We start from the raw sequence: 21,146 nt of genomic DNA, 5'->3' as shown, positions 1-21,146 counted from the left end.
CTGTTCATTACGACACGTAAATTCAAAACATTTAAGAATTCTGGCAACGACATTCATCCACAAGCATGGCTTCATCAATTCTCTCATTATCAGATTTTCACTCTGCAGCGGAGTGTGCGCTGATATGAAACTTCCTGGCAGATTAAAACTGTGTGCCGGACCGAGACTCGAACTCGGGACCTTTGCCTTTCGCAGGCAAGTGCTCTACCAACTGAGCAACCCAAGCAAGACTCACGCCCCGTCCTCACAGCTTTACTTCTGCCAGTATCTCGTCTCCTACCTCGCAGGAGAGCTTCTGTAAAGTTTGGAAGGTAGGAGACAAGATACTGGCAGAAGTAAAGCTGTGAGGACGGGGCGTGAGTCGTGCTTGGGTAGCTCAGTTGGTAGAGCATTTGCCCGCGAAAGGCAAAGGTCCCGAGTTCGAGTCTCGGTCCGGCACACAGTTTTAATCTACCAGGAAGTTTCAATTCTCTCATTGTTTTCCTCCCAACTGGTCATTGGAGCACAAGTTAGAATTTATGTGTGGCAACTTAGAGAATGAACCAGCTGTAAGAATGCGATCGGTCATTCACGATTGTCACAGTGAAGGAGAATTTTATCATGTCTTCCTCTGAGCATATTGGTCTCAAGCTACTCAAGACCGAGTAAAACATAGCATAATGATGATGAAACACTTTCAACAATCTGAATTTTCCAGTCTTGTGAAATATTTTGAACACATGTTGCATAAGAATCAGTATCTGTCAAACCCATACAGCCCCTCAGAACTCATCCGCATTTACTTAATCAAATTGCCTGAACATTTACGACATATTATTTTGGAAGTACGTTGCAAATACGACATTGAAACTTTACAGGGACTGTTACAGGAATTGGAAGTTGACACTGACAATCGCGGGCGGCTAAAACAGGAACACACCAATTACTGGTCACATCCGTCACAATTCCGCGATGAAAGAAATAATAACTGGACATGACAAGGCAATTCTTACAACACAAATCTTCACCAAAACAGACACCACCCGTATGACAACCGTTGGCAGAGTAGTAATAACTACATGGGAAGATCACCTCTCGCTGGTAATGACTATGACAGAGACAATCAGAGAAACAGACAATATGGGTACCAAAGTAATTATTATCAAGGGAGGCAGAATAACTTCAGATGCAACTGTCCACCGCGCAGTTACGATTCTGGGAGAAATTCTCCACCACATGACCGACAAAAAAGAAATTATGTAAACTACCGACAAAACGACAGACCTGAATTTCATCAGAACTGACGGGATTCAAATAGAGCAGGGCCCTCTCGACAAGGTGAATTTGTAGAAGTTAGGTCTCCTAATCCTAATAACGATGCGCGCCAAAAAAGAGATAGATAATGACTCGCACCGCAGGCAGCCATGTGCGCCGGCTGGCTCAGAGAAAAATAACATAGACACTAACCTGAGAAAAATTTTAGCATTCCTTACCGACGTATACAACATGATAATTCCTTTGAAATTGAAACTCTGCGCACTAGAAAGCGTAAAATATTGGACCACATTTCACATGTAAAACCGTTTATTGAGAGATAATCTGTTTTTTTTAACTTAGTCTTTGCCTTCAAATTTTTCACTTCATGCTACTAGTACACTTTGTCACACTTAGAAACTGTTAACATGCAACTATGTTTTAAAGTTAACCACCCAGTCAAGAACCTAGGGAACTTATTTAGACAGTAATTACAAATGCATTGTTATACTGAACAGACGACACAGTGTTATTGTGTGTGTACATTCTTGCTTGTTAGTTGCACGATTACGTAACGACTGTAAGGCTCACATAATTAGAACATTTAGCGCTACTGCTAATGAGATTTTAATGCAACATTTTGGTTTACTTGAAAATACATTCTGGATTTAAAGTACTTTCTGAGAGATACCAGATGACACAGTGGTTAGTTTATTTGACAGCTACACGATTATATCACGACGCTACTAATGAATGACACAATTTACATTGTTGCTTTTGCGATGTATCTGTTTTATATCTGCACAGTTTTTCTGAATTCTTCTGGAAAGTAAAACATGTTTTAGTAGTAACTTTTGTGGTATAGCTACAATGAGACAGCTTTTTCCGTAGCAGAACAATACGTTACAGAACAGTACTTACTTCATCACGGCTATAAGTTTAATAACTACGATATCTATACGCATAGCATTTCACTTTGTTTATTATGAGGTAATTACATTGACTTCTACAGAACTTCGCTTACGGACGACGATAATTACGACACTTGGCACATTTTTTACCCTTAAGTAATGACAGAGATTATCTTACAACAAGACTCACAGTTCAGCGCTATAGTACACGTATTTGAGTGATTAATTTTGTACTTAATACATTTATTTTTAAAGGTTTTTGAATTACAAAGATACAAAGGTTTTCCGTGATACATTTCATTTCATTGCTGTAATCTGTAACACCTGAGGGTATAATTACATTAATCCTCAAGGGGGTACACGCTTACTTTGTGTACCATGTGTTTGGCAAGCACAAGGAGTCCTAGCTAATATGATATTTGCTTATACAGCTTTACACATCGGTACTATATTTCTCTAACACAGAATTACAAAGCTATCTGATCATTTAACTGAGAGGGACAAACTTTTTTTTTTTACTACATCAGTAACACATGTTTACGCAAGTACACAGTTGGATAACTTCACACTTATGAAATTGTATTTTGTCTGTACTTTGTGAACTGTTCATATTTTTTCGGAACCATTGTGATACTATGAGAGCTTTGAGTGATGTATTTGGTATGGGATCATGATTTTTAAATTACATTGAAATGAGCAGAGAATTTTCTTTAGGTTTTGAAATTATTGCAGAAAGCTACGACGTTTTTGAGATTTGACTGAGGTGTTATGATGTTATTATTACAACGACGATGTGTATTATGCTGTTGAGGTATGTTTATGATCAATAAGCTGATACTATATGAGGAATTTGATTATGCTACGTATTTATTATGATGAAATATTGAAGAAGTGTCGACGACTATGTATATGTGTAATAAGGTAAGAAATAATGAATAGAAGTTAGGAACTCTGGTTTGTGAAAAAGAATGTTGGAAACCAAGAATCGTACTTTAAGAGTTATGACTTGTGTGCCCATGTGTGAATGTATCACAACACTGCTATTCATGAGATTTCGTTTCTACGCATTTCTACTGTAATTTGTCGACCTGTGAAATTTTTTTATATGAGACTGTCACTGTAGTGCAAACTGCTGTCGTAAATATTTCGGTAAGAAAGCTAAGTGACCTTGACATAATGCATTATGGGCACCCAGCTGTGCCAGTCGCCTGGAGAAAAAGCCAATAGGTGGAGAAAAAAGAGGCCATTAACCTCGCTATTGACATTCCTTTATGTAAAGCATCGCAAATATGACACACTATTACTTGGAAACATATGATTATACTGTGGAGCATGTACTTTGTGCTACTTACTGAAATGCTTATGAATTGATGGGAAATATTCTTACATCTGCACACCTGCACACCTGATTATGACAAGTGTCTTTCTACGAGAGTTGAGAGAATTTCTACTGACTTATGAAATGCCACATGGCTATTGAATGATGTTTTTATGTTTCGCTTTACATAGTTGCGTATTTCATTTGATATCTGGTTTCCAGCTGTGTTGCAGCATTAGTTTCATATACCACAAAAGTTACTACTAAAACATGTTTTACTTTCCAGAAGAATTCAGAAAAACTGTGCAGATATAAAACAGATACACCGCAAAATCAACAATGTAAATTGTGTCACTCATTAGTAGTGTCGTGATATAATCGTGTAGCTGTCAAATAAACTAACCACTGTATCATCTGGTATCTCTCAGAAAGTACTTTAAATCCAGAATGTATTTTCAAGTCAACCAAAATGTTGCATAAATTAAATGTGTTTGCTAATGTGAACACTTTCTGCCAGCAGATCTGTTAAATAATGTTTTTATGATCCACATTCTTCAAAAAAGGAGCACTTGCAAAGGAAAGACGAATGAGAAGGGACTAATAACAGTAACTGCATACATAATTTTCTTTTCAAGTACTTGGTAACTTTTTTGATAGAAAAAGTTGTTGTGGTGCACTATTATAATGACATAGACATTAAGATGTGAATAGACATTTCCCTTAACTGCATTGTTGTCTTTAGTGACTATTTTTTCTGCTTGTGGGTTTGTCATGTTTAGATATAAGTTATTGCATTTGCTGCTGCTGTTTGCCAGGCATAGTGCTACTAAATTTCACTTTATATTACTCTATTAAGCCAGTTTTACTACTGATTTATTTTTCTTGTTGCTGCACATTGTCTTATATTAGTTGTAATGTTGCATTTGCTTTGCTAATTTATATTTATTGGAGTTTGCTTTGCCAATTTGGAATTTTTGTCATTGCTGTTTGTGTTAATTGTTTTGTGCTGCTGCATTGCCTCGTTCCTTAGTTTATACATCTGAGCTCAGTAGATTTACGTTAGCTTAAGACGGGGTAGGCTGTAAGAGAATGAGTTGTGATGAATTGGAAGAAATGCATTGAGAAGTTATATGAAAAAGATTTGGGCCAAAATGAGTGGTGTACAATGAAGAATAATTATTTTGAAAGAGGCCATGACCAAAACAGTAGGGTTTAGGGACAACAGGTATAGATAGGACTTACTGGGAATAATGATGAACGAAGGGAGATCTCCAAGAAGTAAAGAAAGTTTTGTTTTCAAAATACTGCAGTAAAAGAAACCCTGTCGTTTCTTTTTGTGCTATCCCGCTATGTGTTTGTGTACCCTTGTGTATTTGTGTTTTTCCTGTCTTTGTGTGTTTATCTGATAAGAGTTATGTTGTAGAATTTTTTTATGTGTGTTAATTTTCTATGTATAGATGTTTAGACATTATTTATTCTGTTCTGTTTTAAAGCTCATATGTGAAATTAATGTTTCGAAAACTATTCTCATTATTTTATTTATTTATTTATGTCATAATTCCTGTAACAGTGATGTATCTGTTTATTTCTACTCTTTTGTAAAACCTGTACTACTACAAATGTTATCTGTATTATTATGTTCTTTAATGATGTATTTTGTGCCATTGTAATTGTATTCTTATGTTGTAAATTTATAATTGTATAGACACCAGTTCTTCAAATTAAGTTTCATTTCACTGCACACGGTTTTGTTGGTCATAGTACACGCAGAATATGCGAGAAAAAAAGGGACAGTTAGCACTAGCACGTGTGTTGATAATTCAGCAAGGGACTGGTTAACAGCATTACTGGTTCTAAGGACATACCAAAAAGTTTGTGAGTGCGCAACTGGTGGTTTATGGACTTGCTATATTGTCTGCAAGACTCTTTTAATGGTGACTGTGCACCCGCACTGTCGCAACAGATGGCTGCTGGCCATCTCTACAAGGACTACAGTGCGTCTACACCTTTGATGACTCACCAATACCATTATTTCTACAAGGACTGCAGTGGGTCTGCACCTCTGGTGGCCCACCAATACCATAATCTCTACCAGGACTACAGTGGGTCTACTCTGTAATGACCTACCTACCAATATTTGAAACTTCGACTGACTCTGGTGTGGGTTTGCTCTGTTGTGGCCCATTACCTGTCTGCATGTAAAGAGTCAGCACTGTCTTCCCGTTGGAAGGACAATACTACTTCTTCAAGACTTCATGGAAATCCACTACTTCCGTGTGCATTTTCTTTTACTGCGCAGACTTTGAGAAAAACACTGCAATTTTACTGTGATGAACGATCAGGACTGTCTTTATGGACTGTGAGAAAATCTTCGCTTTTGACCAACAATATATCAATAAGTGTGTGAATTTGATTTCTTTGTTATTGTAATTATGAAAAATTTTTCAAATCTGTATTGGCCACTGCCCAAAACAATTTGTAAAATTTTTTGTAGGGAGCATGGGGGCTGTAATTAGGCCGTTTAGGTTTCTATGTTGGTAACGCCACGTAGCGCTCTATATGAAAATCACTGACTGTGCTGTGTGAAGTCTGTGGCTGGTTGGCATTGTTGGAATAGTCGCTATTGTAGTGTTGGGCAGTTAGATGTGAACAGCGCGTAGCGTTGTGCAGTTGGAGGTGAGCCTCCAGCAGTGGTGGATGTGGGGAGAGAGATGGCGGAGTTTTAAGAGCGGACGATCTGTACGTGTGTCCGCCAGAAAGTTTTAATTTGTAATACTGGATATCATGAACTGATTATATATGATGACTTTTGAACATTATTAAGGTAAATATATTGTTTGTTCTCTATCAAAAACCTTTATCTGCTAACTATGCCTATCAGAAGTTAGTGCCTTCAGTAGTTAGAATATTTTATTTAGCTGGCAGTATTGGCGCTCGCTGTACTCCGAGTAACGAAGATTTTTGTGAGGTATGTGATTCATGAGAGTTATAGATTATTGTTAGTCAGGGCCATTCTTTTGTAGGGATTGTTGAAAGTCAGATTGTGTTGCGCAAAAAATATAGTGTGTCACTTTAGTGTTGATCAGAATAAGTAAAGAGAGAAATGTCTGAGTACGTTCAGTTCTGCTCAGCTGTTTGAAAATCAAATAACGTAAGGGGTTTACCAGCACAGTAATTCATTAATTTTTCTAAGGGGGCGTTTCAAGATGTATAGGAAGAATGTATAGGAAATGTAATTCATTGATGAAGGAAGTGACTTATACGGTGCTTGCTCGACCCATTCTTGAATATTGTTCATCTGTCTGAGATCCCTACCAGGTAGGACTGATAGAAGAGGTAGAGAAGATCCAACGAAGAGGGACGTGTTTCGGCACAGGTTCTTTTAGCTGGCGCGAGAGCATTACGTAGATGCTCAACAAATTCGATTGGCAGACATTACAAGAGAGGTGTTGTGCATCACAGAGAGATTTACTATTGAAATTTCGAGAGATCACTTTCCGGGAAGAGTCGTACAACATATTACTTCCCCCCATATACGTTTCGCGTAATGACAACCAGAATAAAATTTGAGAAATTAGGATCAATGCAGAGGTATACCGACAATCATTCTTCCCAGCGCTATTCACGAATGGAACGCCGTAAGAGGGCTCAGTTAGTGGTACAAAAATTACCCTCGCCACAGAACATTAGGTGGCTTGCGGACTATGATGTATATGTAGAGTGTCACAGAGCGACAGTCAGCTGATTTTCGGGCATCAGTATAGCTCAACGCAAATGTACGTGGTTGATGTGTGTTCCGAAAAATGACTGTGCACCAACGAGTTTTCCCGTTTCATGAGATCGTGTAATATTCACAGCGAACATAGCGTTTCAGATATGATGTAGCCTGTCAACCCAGTAACACCTCCAGGGTTCCCACCTCCTCTTATGAGGGCGGTCAACACATGGGCCCAACACTTGCGATGCTACTTCCCTTACCGTGCTGCAAGTCTATTCTTCTACTATTCTTTTTTCCCCCTCTGCCTTTCCGCTGGATGGTCTTCTTGATGTCGACCATGCTTGGATCTGGTTTATCATTTAGGACACCCTTTTTTTCTCTTCTGTCGCTTTATACAACTTTGCATCCTTCCTACACCCAAACACAACATGGTAGCAATCCATTCGTGGGGCAGGAGAGGGGGAGGGGTAGGTGGGTTACCAATTATATCAAGTACCTGCATGTTAGACGCTCCCTGACCATGCAAGGATCGCATTATTTGTGCCCGAGCTGGAAACTCCTCGCACATGCCAGGGAGTATGAGCTTCATATCCATATTTATGGGACTTTCAGATGTAACACTGGCCCGTTGTTGGGCTACATGCTATCGTGAAGGCAGGCATACTCTGGTCGGGGTCCTGGTCGATCACGTCTGACCACCGACAACTGTGCACTGAGGGCATCACAGTCCCTTTACATCTACGTCTGCCATCCACGAACAAGTAATAGACTCTGTAACACTCTGTGTCATCACCCAACATTGGTTGGAGGCCAGTAGCAGCAGAATTAAGAAATTACCACCCCTGACACAGGATGTCATTTGCACCAGAACACAAATGGTTGCGTTTCGAGTAGTCCTGTGACGGGAAAGCATGGAAAGCTGATGAATGGCGTTGCACTGCTTTCAGTGATGAATCCCAATTCTGCAGTACCTTGGATAAGCTTATCGCAGTGTATGGCGGTGCCCTGAGGAGAGATCCCAGTCACCCAATGTTTTGCAGAGGCATAGGAACGCTACCATTGACGATACGGTGTGGGAAGCTATCGGGTATGACCTCAGGTCACAGTAAGTATTGACTGAGGGATCTCTTATGGCACATTTGTACATTACAGACACTCTGCCTCCTAATGTGTTAACTTCGCACATTGCACGTGTCTGTATGATCTGTCTGCGTGATGTCGAGGGCTCGTGTGGCCAACAAGATCCCCAGATCTGTCCCCGATAGAACATGCGTGGAACCAGCTCGGTGGTCAACTCGTCGTAGTGCCAGTATCTGTGATGTCAAGGATCAGTTATAACAGTTGTGGACAAACTTGCCTACTGAGAGCATACAACGACTTTAAGACATCCGAATCAATGAAGGCATCCAGACCAGAGGCCGTGCGACGTTATACTGATAAGTAGGTCCATACTGATAAGTTCTTTGTAAATTGATTCGATTCTGTAATCCCTGAAATAACGCCATACACTCTCTGATCCCATGAAGTTTCATTTCGTTTCCTCCTCCCCTTCTGGATGCTTCACTTCTTCGTCAGGCAGTATATTTGGATGATTCTGGAAAATACGACAGTGTGTGTAATTAACACTGCTGCACTCTGTTGTCCTTCCGGAAGGCTTTTGACACTGTACCACACAAGCGGCTCGTAGTGAAATTGCGTGCTTATGGAATATCGTCTGTTACGTGACTGGATCTGTGATTTCCTGTCAGAGAGGTCACAGTTCGTAGTAATTGACGGAAAGTCATCGACTAAAACAGAAGTGATTTCTGGCGTTCCGCGAGGTAGTGTTATAGGCCCTTTGTCGTTCGTTATCTATATAAACGATTTGGGAGACAATCTGAGCAGCCGTCTTCGGTTGTTTGCAGATGACGCTGTCATTTATCGACTAATAAAGTCAACAGAAGATCAAAACAAATTGCAAAACGATTTAGAAGAAATATCGGAATGTTGCGAAAAGCGGCAGTTGACCTTAAATAACGAAAAGTGTGAGGTCATCCACATGAGTGCTAAAAGGAACTCGTTAAATTTCGGTTACACGATAAATCAGTCTAATCTAAAAGCCGTAAATTCAACTAAATACCTAGGTATTACAATTACGAACATCTTAAATTGGAAGGAACACATAGAAAATGTTGTGGGGAAGCCTAACCAAAGACAGCGTTTCGTTGGCAGGACCCTTAGAAAATGTAACAGACCTACGAAAAAGACTGCCTACGCTACGCTTGTCCGTCCTCTTTTAGAATACTGCTGCGCGGTGTGGGATCCTTACCAGATAGGACTGACGGAGTACATCGAAAAATTTCGAAGAAAGGCAGCACGTTTTGTATTATAGAGAAATGTGGGAGAGAGTGTCACAGAAATGATACAGGATTTGGGCTGGACATCATTAAAAGAAAGGTGCTTTTCGTTGCGACGGAATCTTCTCACGAAATTCCAATCACCAAATTACATAGATAAAACAAGGGAAATCAGAGCTCGTACGGAAAGATATAGGTGTTCATTCTTTCCGCGCGCTATACGAGATTGGAATAATAGAGAATTGTGAACGTGGTTAGATGAACCCTCTACCAGGCACCTAAATGTGATTTGCAGAGTATCCATGTAGATGTAGATGTTACACATTACACTTGCTTACATGATAAACTGTTATTGAAATGGTGGTCCCGGACACGTTTTGGGTACGCAATGGAGACCATCATGTAACAGTATTAAAAAAAACTTTCCGTAAGGTAAGTGCATTATTGTCAGAAATTAATCGTTTCGGTAACATGTCACAAAACAAGATATTAATATTGATTAATATTGATTAATATTGATTGTAACACGGACAGAAACTACTTTTAATTATCTACTTTCAATGTAGTGGAGAAAACGTAGTCATGTAGTTCAACAGAAAAACTGAAGCTAGAATTTCCAAATTCCATTGTTCCTCAAAGTCATCTACAAGTGTTACAAACCTTCCATGTATGAGGAAGGAAAATTAAATGTTTCGTAAAAATGAAATCTCATATGAAGTTTATAATATTCCCAGTACCATACAAAACAATTTGTAACTTAACGGCTTTTGTTACATGGCTAAGGAATTTTCTTTTCCAAAAAAAGAGGCCATTCAAGAAATAATTTTCTTAAGCCTCCCACGAAGCATGGACCCAGCTGAACTGGGATAGCTTGCATACCTCAACTATACAGATAGCCGCAGTGTACATCGGAGGGGTACATATAGAGAGGCCAGACTAAGATATGGTTCCTGAAGATGGGCAGTAGCATGTTCAGTTGTTGCAAGGGCAGCCGTCAGAATGATTGACTGATATGGCCTTGTCACATTAGGTAGCATGGTCTTGCTATGTTAGCACAGCGAATTAGTAAAGGCCAGGCGAAAACGACAGTTGTTATAGTTCTTGAGGACATTGAAGATAAGCTGCTCTTCTGCTTGGTATAATAATAAAGGCATCATCTAGCGCAAAATATTCCGGAGGAAAAATATTCCTCCATTAGAATCTCCAGGCGGGACTACTCAGAATGAAACTGCAGTCAGGTGAAACAAAACAGGTTTTCTTTCAATCTGAGTGTGAAATGTTCGATTTCTTAAACCGTTAAACAGGTCAAAGAATTTTAAAATAGGAATGGATGGGGCGGAATTTCAAATATCGGGAATTAGTGAAAGGCACTGCAAGGATCAACACGACTTCTGGTAATGTGAATACAGGATTATCAACACAAAATTAGAAAAGGGTAATGATGGAATAGCTTTCATAATGAATAATAAAACACGAATCCCGGTAAGCTATTGTTTTCAGCACAGTGAATTCCAAGAGTGGTACAAAGGCCAATATCTACTGCAGCAGTAAAAATTTAAATGCCGCTTTGTTCCACAGATGACGAAGAAACATACTGAACAACGTATGAGGAGATAAAATAAACGATTCAGATACTTAATGGAGACGAAAATTTAATTCGATGGGGGACTGTTTTTCGGAAGGAAGAAAACAATGACGGGGGAAAATATTAGAACATCTACTGAGAAAATGAATTAAAGGCGAAGTAGCCTGGTAGAATTTTGCACAGAGCACAATTCAATCATTACTAACACTTGGTATAAAAATCATGAGAGAAGGTTGTATATGTGAAAAATCCTAGAGGTACCGGAATGTTTCAGATAAATCACATGTGCTGATGTTATACTGGTAATCCGAAACTGGATTGCGAACTAAAAACCATTAACAGGGGCAGATGTAGATTCTGACCATAATATACTAGTTACGTACCGCAGATTAAAGCTAAAGAAATTTTAGATATAAAGGAAATTAAAGACATGTGATCTGGATAAACTGAAAGAACCACTGGTTGTTGAGAGTTTCAACGGGAGCATAAGGCAACGCTTGATTAAACCAGGAGAGTTAGAAAACTGCTACGGAAGCAAAGGGAACTTCACAGCAAACATAAACATAGCCAAAGCCTTGCAGATAAAACAAAAATTACACGAAGCGAAATGTAGTGTGAGGAGAGCTACGTGAGAGGCGTTCACCGAATTCGAAAGTAAAGTTCTATGCACTGACTTGGCAGAAAATCCTAAGAAATTTTGGACTTACGTCAAAGCGGTAGGTGGATCAAAACAAAATGTCCAGACACTCTGTCACCAAAATGGAACTGAAACAGATGATAACAGACTAAAGGCCGAAATACTAAATGACTTTTTCCAAAGCTGTTTCACAGAGGAAGATTGCACTGTAGTTCCCTCTCTAAATTGTCGCACAGATGACAAAAATGTAGATATCGAAATAGATGACAGAGGAATATAAAAACAATTAAAATCACCCAAAAGAGGAAAAGCCGCTGGACCTGATGGGATACCAGTTCGATTTTACACAGAGTACGCGAAGGAACTTGCCCCCCTTCTTGTAGCGGTGTACCGTAGGTCTCTAGAAGAGCGTAGCGTCCCAAAAGATTTGAAAAGGGCAAAGGTCATCCCCGTTTTCAAGAAGGGACGTCGAACAGATGTGCAGAACTGTAGATCTATATCTTTAACGTCGATCAGTTGCAGAATTTTGGAACACGTATTATGTTCGAGTATAATGACTTTTCTGGAGACTAGAAATCTACTCTGTAGGAATCAGCATGGGTTTCGAAAAAGACGATCGTGTGAAACCCACTTCGTGCTATTCGTCCACGAGACTCAGAGGGCCATAGAGACGAGTTCCCAGGTAGATGCTGTGTTTCTTGACTTCCGCAAGGCGTTTGATACAGTTCCCCACAGTCGTTTAATGAACAAAGTAAGAACATATGGACTATCAGACTAATTGTGTAATTGTATTGAAGAATTCCTAGATAACAGAAAGCAGCATGTCATTCTCAATGGAGAGAAGTCTTCCGAAGTATGAGTGATTTCAGGTGTGCCGCAGGGGAGTGTCGAAGGACCATTGCTATTAACAATATATATAAATTACCTTGTGGATAACATCGGAAGTTCACTGAGACTTTTTGTGGATGATGCTGTAGTATATCGAGAGGTTGTAACAATGGAAAATTGTACTGAAGTGCAGGAGGATCTGCAACGAATTGACGCATGGTGCAGGAACTGGCAATTGAATCTCAATGTAGACAAGTGTAATGTGCTGCGAATACGTAGAAAGAAAGATCCTGTATCATTTAGCTACAATATAGCTGGTCAGCAACTGGAAGCAGTTAATTACATAAATTATCTGGGAGTACGCATTAGGAGGTATTTAAAATGGAATGACCATATAAAATTAATCTTCGGTAAAGTAAATGCCAGACTGAGATTCATTGGAAGAATCCTAAGGAAATGCACCCCGAAAACAAAGGACGTAGTTTACAGTATACTTGTTCGCCCACTGCTTGAATACTGATTACCGGTGTGGGATCCGTACTAGATAGGGTTGATAGAAGAGATAGAGAAGATCCAACGGAGAGCAGCGCGCTTCGTTACAGGATCATTCAGTAATCGCAAAAGCGTTACGGAGATGATAGATAAACTCCAGTGGAAGACACTGCAAGAGAGACGGTCAGTAGCTCGGAACGGACTTTTGTTGAAGTTTCGAGAACATACCTTCACCGAGGAGTCAAGCGGTATATTGCTCCCTCCTACGTATATCTCGCGAAGGGACCATGAGGATAAAATCGAGAGATTAGAGCCCACACAGAGGCATACCGACAATCTTTCTTTCCACGAAAAATACGAGACTGGAACAGAAGCGAGAACGGATAGAGGTACTCAAGGTATCCTCCGCCACACACCGTCAGGGGGCTTGCGGAGTATGGATGTAGATGTAGATGTAGATGTAGATGTGGATGTGGAAAGGAATACCATACAATATGAATGGATAACTTTGAGAGAGTAAGTGATGAGGGCTGCAGAGGATCAAATAAGTTAAACGAAAAGCCCTAGTAGAAGGCCACGGGTAACACAAGTTCCAGAATTTCACATATGAGGAAATATAAAAATGCAGTAAATGCAGGCAAAAGCCAAAACAGACGACCAAAATAAAATAGACAGGAAGTTCAAAATGTTTGCTAGAGGAGGAATGCAGAAGTATAGAGTCTTGCATAATTATTGGAAACATTGATACTGCCTAAAGGAAAATTAAAGAGAACCTTGAAGAAAAGAGAAGCACTTACATGGATATTAAGAACACAGAAGGCAAACCAGTTCAAAGCAAAAAAAGGGAATGCTGAAATCTGGAAGATTATATAGCGGGTCGATACAAGGGAAACGAGCTTGAAGAAAATGTTATGAAAAGAAAAGGACTAGTAGATGAAGATGAGATGATAGATATGATACTGTGAGAAAAATCTGACAGTCCACTGAAAGACAGTTATTGATATCCTAGGGAGAGCCAAACATGAAAACCTAATTGAGCTAATGTATAAGGTATATCAGACTAGTGAAATATCCTTACACTGCAAGAAGAATTTAATAATTCGAGCTCTTAAGAAACCAGATGCTGACAAGCGTGAATATTACCATACTATCAGTTTAATGAGTCATGGCAGGAAAATACTGACATGAACTATATAGCCAGCAGAAACAATGGGAAAACTGGAAGAAACCGACCACCAGAGAAGTAGACCATAGCAGGTTCTGACGCAATCGAGATCATCTAACGTCAAGGTCAACTCCTTATGTTGGGGGTCAATGTTGTCCACTCAGAGACAGTTGTGAGATTTATCTTCAAGGTCATGGGTGAATGTCCTCTTTGGTCAATGTCGTCCGTGAGACAAAGGGTCCATTGTTATCTATGTGTCAGAAACTTGGCCTTATTATCTTGAGCTACAGTCTGGAACCGCGCGACCGCTATGGCCGCAGGTTCGAATCCTGCCTCGGGCATGGATGTGTCTGCTATTCTTAGGTTAGTTAGGTTTAAGTAGTTCTAAGTTCTAGGGGACTGATGGCCTCAGTAGTTAAGTCCCATAGTGCTCAGAGCCATTTTAACCTTATTATATTGAAGATGCTGGAGTAGATGAGATGTATCATGTTACTAAGTCCTTTTTTTCCGCATTTTCCCCCTTTTTTCCCCCTTCCGAGGTCCCCTTCAGGCTGTCCACCAGACATAAGACCATAACAACAACAAGCTTGTGGAAGACGTAACGCAGAAAACAAATTTGTTAGCTTGTCTGACCCGTTTCCACTCCGATGTCGGTGTCTGCACCAGGCCACTGATTTGCATACGCAGTGATGGTTCCCGATAGCGACCCAGATGGATGCCATACGGTTTACATCAATACTGTCCTTCTACCTCTTTCTGTAGATGCTCACGACAGTAGCCCGCGAACATTCGACCAGCTTCGTCTTTTTCGAGATACTTGTTCACAGGCTCTGTTTAATAATAATCTACCCTTTGTCAAAGTCGCTTATCTCAATGGATTTCCCAATTTGCAGCTCCGTTTACACACTAGTTTTGTTACCGATCCACGTGCCTCCAACGTACCAAGCGGCATTCAGCATCGCGGTGGGCAGTGGTCTAATGTTTTGGCATATCAGTGTATACGACGAACAAATAGCGAAGAGTAAACAGCGATACACGACGATTCTGCAGAATTGAAGAAAGTTTAACGGTAAGGTAAGGGAACTGGACTGTGTTTGTCAGAAAGTGTCCCTTCTATAAAGCGATTTTCTTTTTAAATACATCCCCTTCAAACAATATAAAAGTTGTTTCTGAACTTGCAGTATCCTACTGTGGACAGTATACAGTCAAGTCCGCTTAAAATGCGAGGTCTGCAACCCATTCCGGATGTTCTGAGTTTCGTACCTGCACTCCTTTTTCCCTAATAAATAAAAAATAGAGAGTTTTAAATCGAAATATCGTTCCAAGCATGTCCCTTTACTTAACGAACGAACTTTTCAGTAATATACAAGATCTCCATACTATTTAGTCATACAACCAACCTCTTCATGTGCTGCATGTCTGCAAATTAGCACATAGTGCTTTTGATGTACAGGACAGTGAATCCCGTCTCCTGATCGTTGTAATCATTTTGCACTCTCTGTAATTTCAATAGATTTTTCAGTGCGCGACTTCTAAAAACTTCTTGTTTTAAGACAGCATGTATCAATCAGAAGTTGAATTTCGCACTGCTGAAATCTCTTACCAGCTGAGCCGGCCGCGGTGGTCTAGCGGTTCTGGCGCTGCAGTCCGGAACCGCGGGACTGCTACGGTCGCAGGTTCGAATCCTGCCTCGGGCATGGGTGTGTGTGATGTCCTTAGGTTAGTTAGGTTTAAGTAGTTCTAAGTTCTAGGGGACTTATGACCTAAGATGTTGAGTCCCATAGTGCTCAGAGCCATTTGAACCATCTTACCTGCTGAATGACTTAAATTCCCAGATATTCCATGGTTCTGGCGACCACAGTCATGAAACGGGGCTCCCATCTTTTCTCTGTGCTGTCGCCTAGACGCAATTTGAGAAACAGGATATATATATCCCTGGACGGTAATGGAGCCACTCGATTTTACGATCGTAGAAGATTACGCGATGGTAGACACAAGAACTTAAAATGATCCTGCATCGAATTAAACTGTAACTCTGGCTGTTCAGAATTCACTCTGAATACTTGGTTTCTGTCCACACTTAGAACAATTCCGTCGAGTGCCAGTCGGACTTATGCTCTCTCGAGTAGAGCTAATCAGGACTTAGAATAATTATTTTACTGGAAAGTGCTGTATGTTGACCTGAGTCACTTTCGATCCTATTAGCTACAGCTGCTAGCTTCTCACCAGTCTGCTATTTATGATGTGCAAGTAATGAATAAACAGTGAACATTTTCTTTAACTTCAACGCCAATGTTGGGGGACATTACTTACATACAGCACCTATTACCTAAACCAACAAACGTTCCGTTTTGTTACGTGTATCAGTGCGACGACAAATCCTATGACACAGAGAGGAGCCAAATACTTCAACCAGTCGTCACATGCAATATTTTTATTACCTTACTGCAGCTACTTTCTACCAGTCGTTCAATTCCAAGACAATAGAAATTCTTTCCTTGGTCACGGAGCCATTCACGAACCGCTGTGTGAAGGTCCTCATCGTAGCAAAAATCGTCCCCCAGATGTCCTCCTAGCTTGCCGAAATAATTAAAACCACATGTTGCAATATCCGGACTTTCCGATAAGCATCCCCCACATCTGTGATCCCTGGTGAAACTGTTGACACCATTTAACTACAGCTGGAAGCGACATTGCATTTTCTCCATATTTCGCCAATGTGTCGCCGTGAATCTGTGTACAATTTTGATGCTTTGCCTACAAGAACCATACTGATCCGTGTTGGTTCAAATGGCTCTGAGCACTATGGGACTTAACTACTGAGGTCGTCAGTCCCCTAGAACTTAGAACTACTTAAACGTAACTAACCTAAGGACATCACACACATCCATGCCCGAGGCAGGATTCGAACCTGCGACCGTAGCGGTTGCGCGGTTCCAGACTGTAGCGCCTAGAACCGCTTGGGCACCACGGCCGGCCTTATCCGTGTATTTCAACTTAGTAAAGCTTAGTAAAGAGTAAGTTCCCAGTTGCCACATCATTTAATCCCCACACTGTGATGCCCTTGTTATCCGCACCGCAACGGATCTGAGTTTGGAAGTCGTCATGCGTAACATACTTGCTGAAGACCCTACGTAAAACATGGACCGCCCTCATTTCATCGTCTGTCAAAAAACAGACTGTAGGTCAGCTGGTAAGCGGCTCACATCTTGATATAAAATATGTGCTGTTAAAATACGGTGTAAATGTATGAGTACGCCACAATCACTGCACATAGGAGCGTCCTCGCACCACGGATGGAATCCACGCGTCATAAGACAGAACACTATATGGAAGCACCTTTAAATTACATCCTATCTTCTCGCGCCTCACGGCCGGGTCATCTGTTTCACCGACCATATCTTGTTGCTTCTCAACCATGGCCATTCTCCCTGACGCACGATCTTGTGTCTCAACAGCGAGGTGATTGCGTATACGGAGAGATCAAACTGCGCAATTGTATTTGCCCCACAAGCATCCTCAGCTGACTCATTTCCTCAATTCCGATGTGCCCTTGTACCCAGTAGAGCGTCACATCTTTCCTCTGTCTCTGCACTGGGACCAGACTAGAGTCATGCACGTTGCTGGTTTCAGCCCACCCAGCCCGTGCTTCGCCACCTGTCCCGTGGGTTATTTAGCGTATGTGGTTTTCAAGTACAAATGGTTACATGTTTAAATACATACAGACAGATAAAGAAAAAATCAACATACATTATAACACACAAATAGTGTCTCGTCTTATGGACATTCAATTAAGGATAAAGTAGGGATACACAGGTTGTTACAATAAGGTATCTTGTCATAGATAAGATAAAATTATCATATAGAAATTGTTGCTATAAAGTCATTCAGCAATCACATATATGGAATCTATAGTGTCTCTTTAAAGTTATATGTCTAGGTTTTCCATCCACTCGACGGCTGCAGGGGAGGCTGCATAAAGTTCTCTAATGGATCCTTTAAACGCACGTTTAGGGCATTCCTGAATGATGTGCTGGATCGTTTGCTCTGGATGTCCACAATCGCACTGTGGTGAATCTCGTATGCCCCATCTACAGAGCATCTCGCCACTTCTGCCATGACCAGTCCTGAGTCTATTGAGTATAACCCAAGTTCTTCTTGACAGGTCTGTACCAGGTAGATTTCCACCAGGTGATATTTCATTGCAGTTCTTGGATATTCCGGTCTGAGACCATTCATTTTTCCATAAATCCATAGCATCGTAAGACGTAGCCATAAGGTTTTGAGCTGTTCTCCATGGTGGTCTTCTAGATCTTAGTCGGGAAAGATTTGGGGCAATGTCCTGATGGATTGGAAGGTTGGTATTGGTGGAGATTTTACGCCATTCATTAACTAAGGCGGTTTGCCCCCCTAAGATGTGGTGGAGCTATACTGCAGAGAACAGGAAGCCAAGGTAGTGGGGTGGATTTAATGGTCCCAGTTATGGTTCTCATGGTATTGTTTAGTTGAGTATCCACTTTAGACGTGTGGCTGCTGTTAAGCCAAACAGGGCTGCAATATTCCGCAACAGAGTATACCAGCGCTACAGAAGAAATCGTCAGAGTATGTACGTCAGCTCCCCAGCTAGTATTGGCGAGCTTCTGAATAATATTATTTCTTAATCAAAATATCCACGGATATGCTGCCGGTCTATAGTGTCCAACGGGCACAATATTTCGGCGATCAAACATGTCGCCATCATCAGGTGAACTGACGGACTGAGCTCCTGTGAACGTGCCGGCACGGAGATCCGTACGCTATGGCTGCTCAGAGGGAACTGGGTTCGGTCGCGGCGGCGGCCGATTTAAATACCCTCCGCCCGCGGCGCGCTCCCTCCGCCGTCCGCGCCCAGCGCCACGGTCGCGCGGTGGAACAGATTGCGACGGCGTCTGAGATGACGTCGGTGTGATGGCTCTATCCGCCGTGGTCGTCACAACTATACGTCTGCTCGATGTACTCTTGATTAACCCGATCGCTGGTTCCCAAGCCTTGCTAAGATTATAGCCACAGTCCCGGTTTATGAGGTCGTCATTGGTGCGAATTTCGATGGCCTCTCTAACAACGCTGTCCCAGTATCTCGACGTCTGTACCAGAATCCTCGTGCGGTCATACTCCATGGCGTGATTTTCCGACAAACAATGTTCAGCGACCGCCGACTTGCTCGGATACATCAGTCGAGTGTGCCTCTGGTGTTCACGGCATCGATCCTCGACGGTACGCATCGTCTGACCAATATACGACTTGCCACATTGACACGGAATCTGGTACACGCCGGCCTTCCTCAAACCGAGGTCATCTTTGGCGCTCCCCACTAGTGCACGAGTTTTATTTGGAGGACAAAACACAGTTCCGACCCGGTGTTTCTTCAGAATGCGGGCGATTTTCCCCGAGAGTGCGCCTGTGTATGGAATAAATGCAGTGCCTACCTCCTCCCTCGTGACTTCATCCATCTCAACAGGTTGTGCTGCAGTGGTTGGGCGGAGAGCACGTTGAATCTGCCACTCTGAGTACCCATTTTTTCGAAATACAGTTCTCAGATGTTCCAATTCCTGGGGTAGACTCTCTGCGTCGGAGATAGTGCGCGCCCTATGTACTAGAGTTTTAAGTACCCCATTCCTCTGTGAAGGGTGGTGGCAGCTGTCTGCATGCAAATACAGATCAGTGTGCGTAGCCTTCCGATACACCCCATGACCTAGGGTGCCGTCAGCCCTTCTCTTGACCAAGACGTCAAGGAAAGGTAATTTACCCTCCGTTTCAGTCTCCATAGTGAATTTGATGTTGGGGTGTATGGAGTTTAGATGTGTAAGGAAGTCAAGAAGTTTATCCATACCATGTGGCCAGATGACGAACGTGTCGTCCACGTAACGGAAAAAGCAAGTAGGTTTCCATACGGATGACGACAGGGCTTCCTCCTCGAAGTTCTCCATGTACAAATTCGCTACCACCGGTGAGAGTGGGCTACCCATGGCGACTCCCTCCGTTTGCTCGTAGTATTCTCCATTAAAAAGAAAATACGTGGAAGTCAAGACATGCCTAAAAAGTTCAGTGGTCTTCTCATCAAACTTCTGACTAATCAATTCTAGTGACTCTCGCAGGGGTACCCTCGTAAACAAGGAAACGACATCAAAACTCACCATGATATCTGACTCATCCAACCTGAAGCTATCAAGGCGTTTAACAAAATCAGATATCATGGTGAGTTTTGATGTCGTTTCCTTGTTTACGAGGGTACCCCTGCGAGAGTCACTAGAATTGATTAGTCAGAAGTTTGATGAGAAGACCACACAGGCGCACTCTCGGGGAAAATCGCCCGCATTCTGAAGAAACACCGGGTCGGAACTGTGTTTTGTCCTCCAAATAAAACTCGTGCACTAGTGGGGAGCGCCAAAGATGACCTCGGTTTGAGGAAGGCCGGCGTGTACCAGATTCCGTGTCAATGTGGCAAGTCGTATATTGGTCAGACGATGCGTACCGTCGAGGATCGATGCCGTGAACACCAGAGGCACACTCGACTGATGTATCCGAGCAAGTCGGCGGTCGCTGAACATTGTTTGTCGGAAAATCACGCCATGGAGTATGACCGCACGAGGATTCTGGTACAGACGTCGAGATACTGGGACAGCGTTGTTAGAGAGGCCATCGAAATTCGCACCAATGACGACCTCATAAACCGGGACTGTGGCTATAATCTTAGCAAGGCTTGGGAACCAGCGATCGGGTTAATCAAGAGTACATCGAGCAGACGTATAGTTGTGACGACCACGGCGGATAGAGCCATCACACCGACGTCATCTCAGACGCCGTCGCAATCTGTTCCACCGCGCGACCGTGGCGCTGGGCGCGGACGGCGGAGGGAGCGCGCCGCGGGCGGAGGGTATTTAAAT

The 21,146-nt window shown here is 41.9% G+C and overlaps 1 non-coding gene across 1 annotated transcript; it reads left to right on the top strand.

Moving 5' to 3' along the window:
• The first annotated feature begins 364 nt into the window (after positions 1 to 364).
• On the top strand, positions 365 to 439 carry Trnas-cga (transfer RNA serine (anticodon CGA)). The gene has a single exon. It is a non-coding gene; the product is annotated as a tRNA-Ser (tRNA).
• Positions 440 to 21,146: the final 20,707 nt, after the last annotated feature.

This window comes from Schistocerca cancellata, chromosome 4 (genome assembly GCF_023864275.1).
Source record: "Schistocerca cancellata isolate TAMUIC-IGC-003103 chromosome 4, iqSchCanc2.1, whole genome shotgun sequence".
In the NCBI taxonomy this organism is placed as follows: domain Eukaryota; kingdom Metazoa; phylum Arthropoda; class Insecta; order Orthoptera; family Acrididae; genus Schistocerca; species Schistocerca cancellata.
This window is presented reverse-complemented; position numbering and strand designations above follow the sequence as displayed.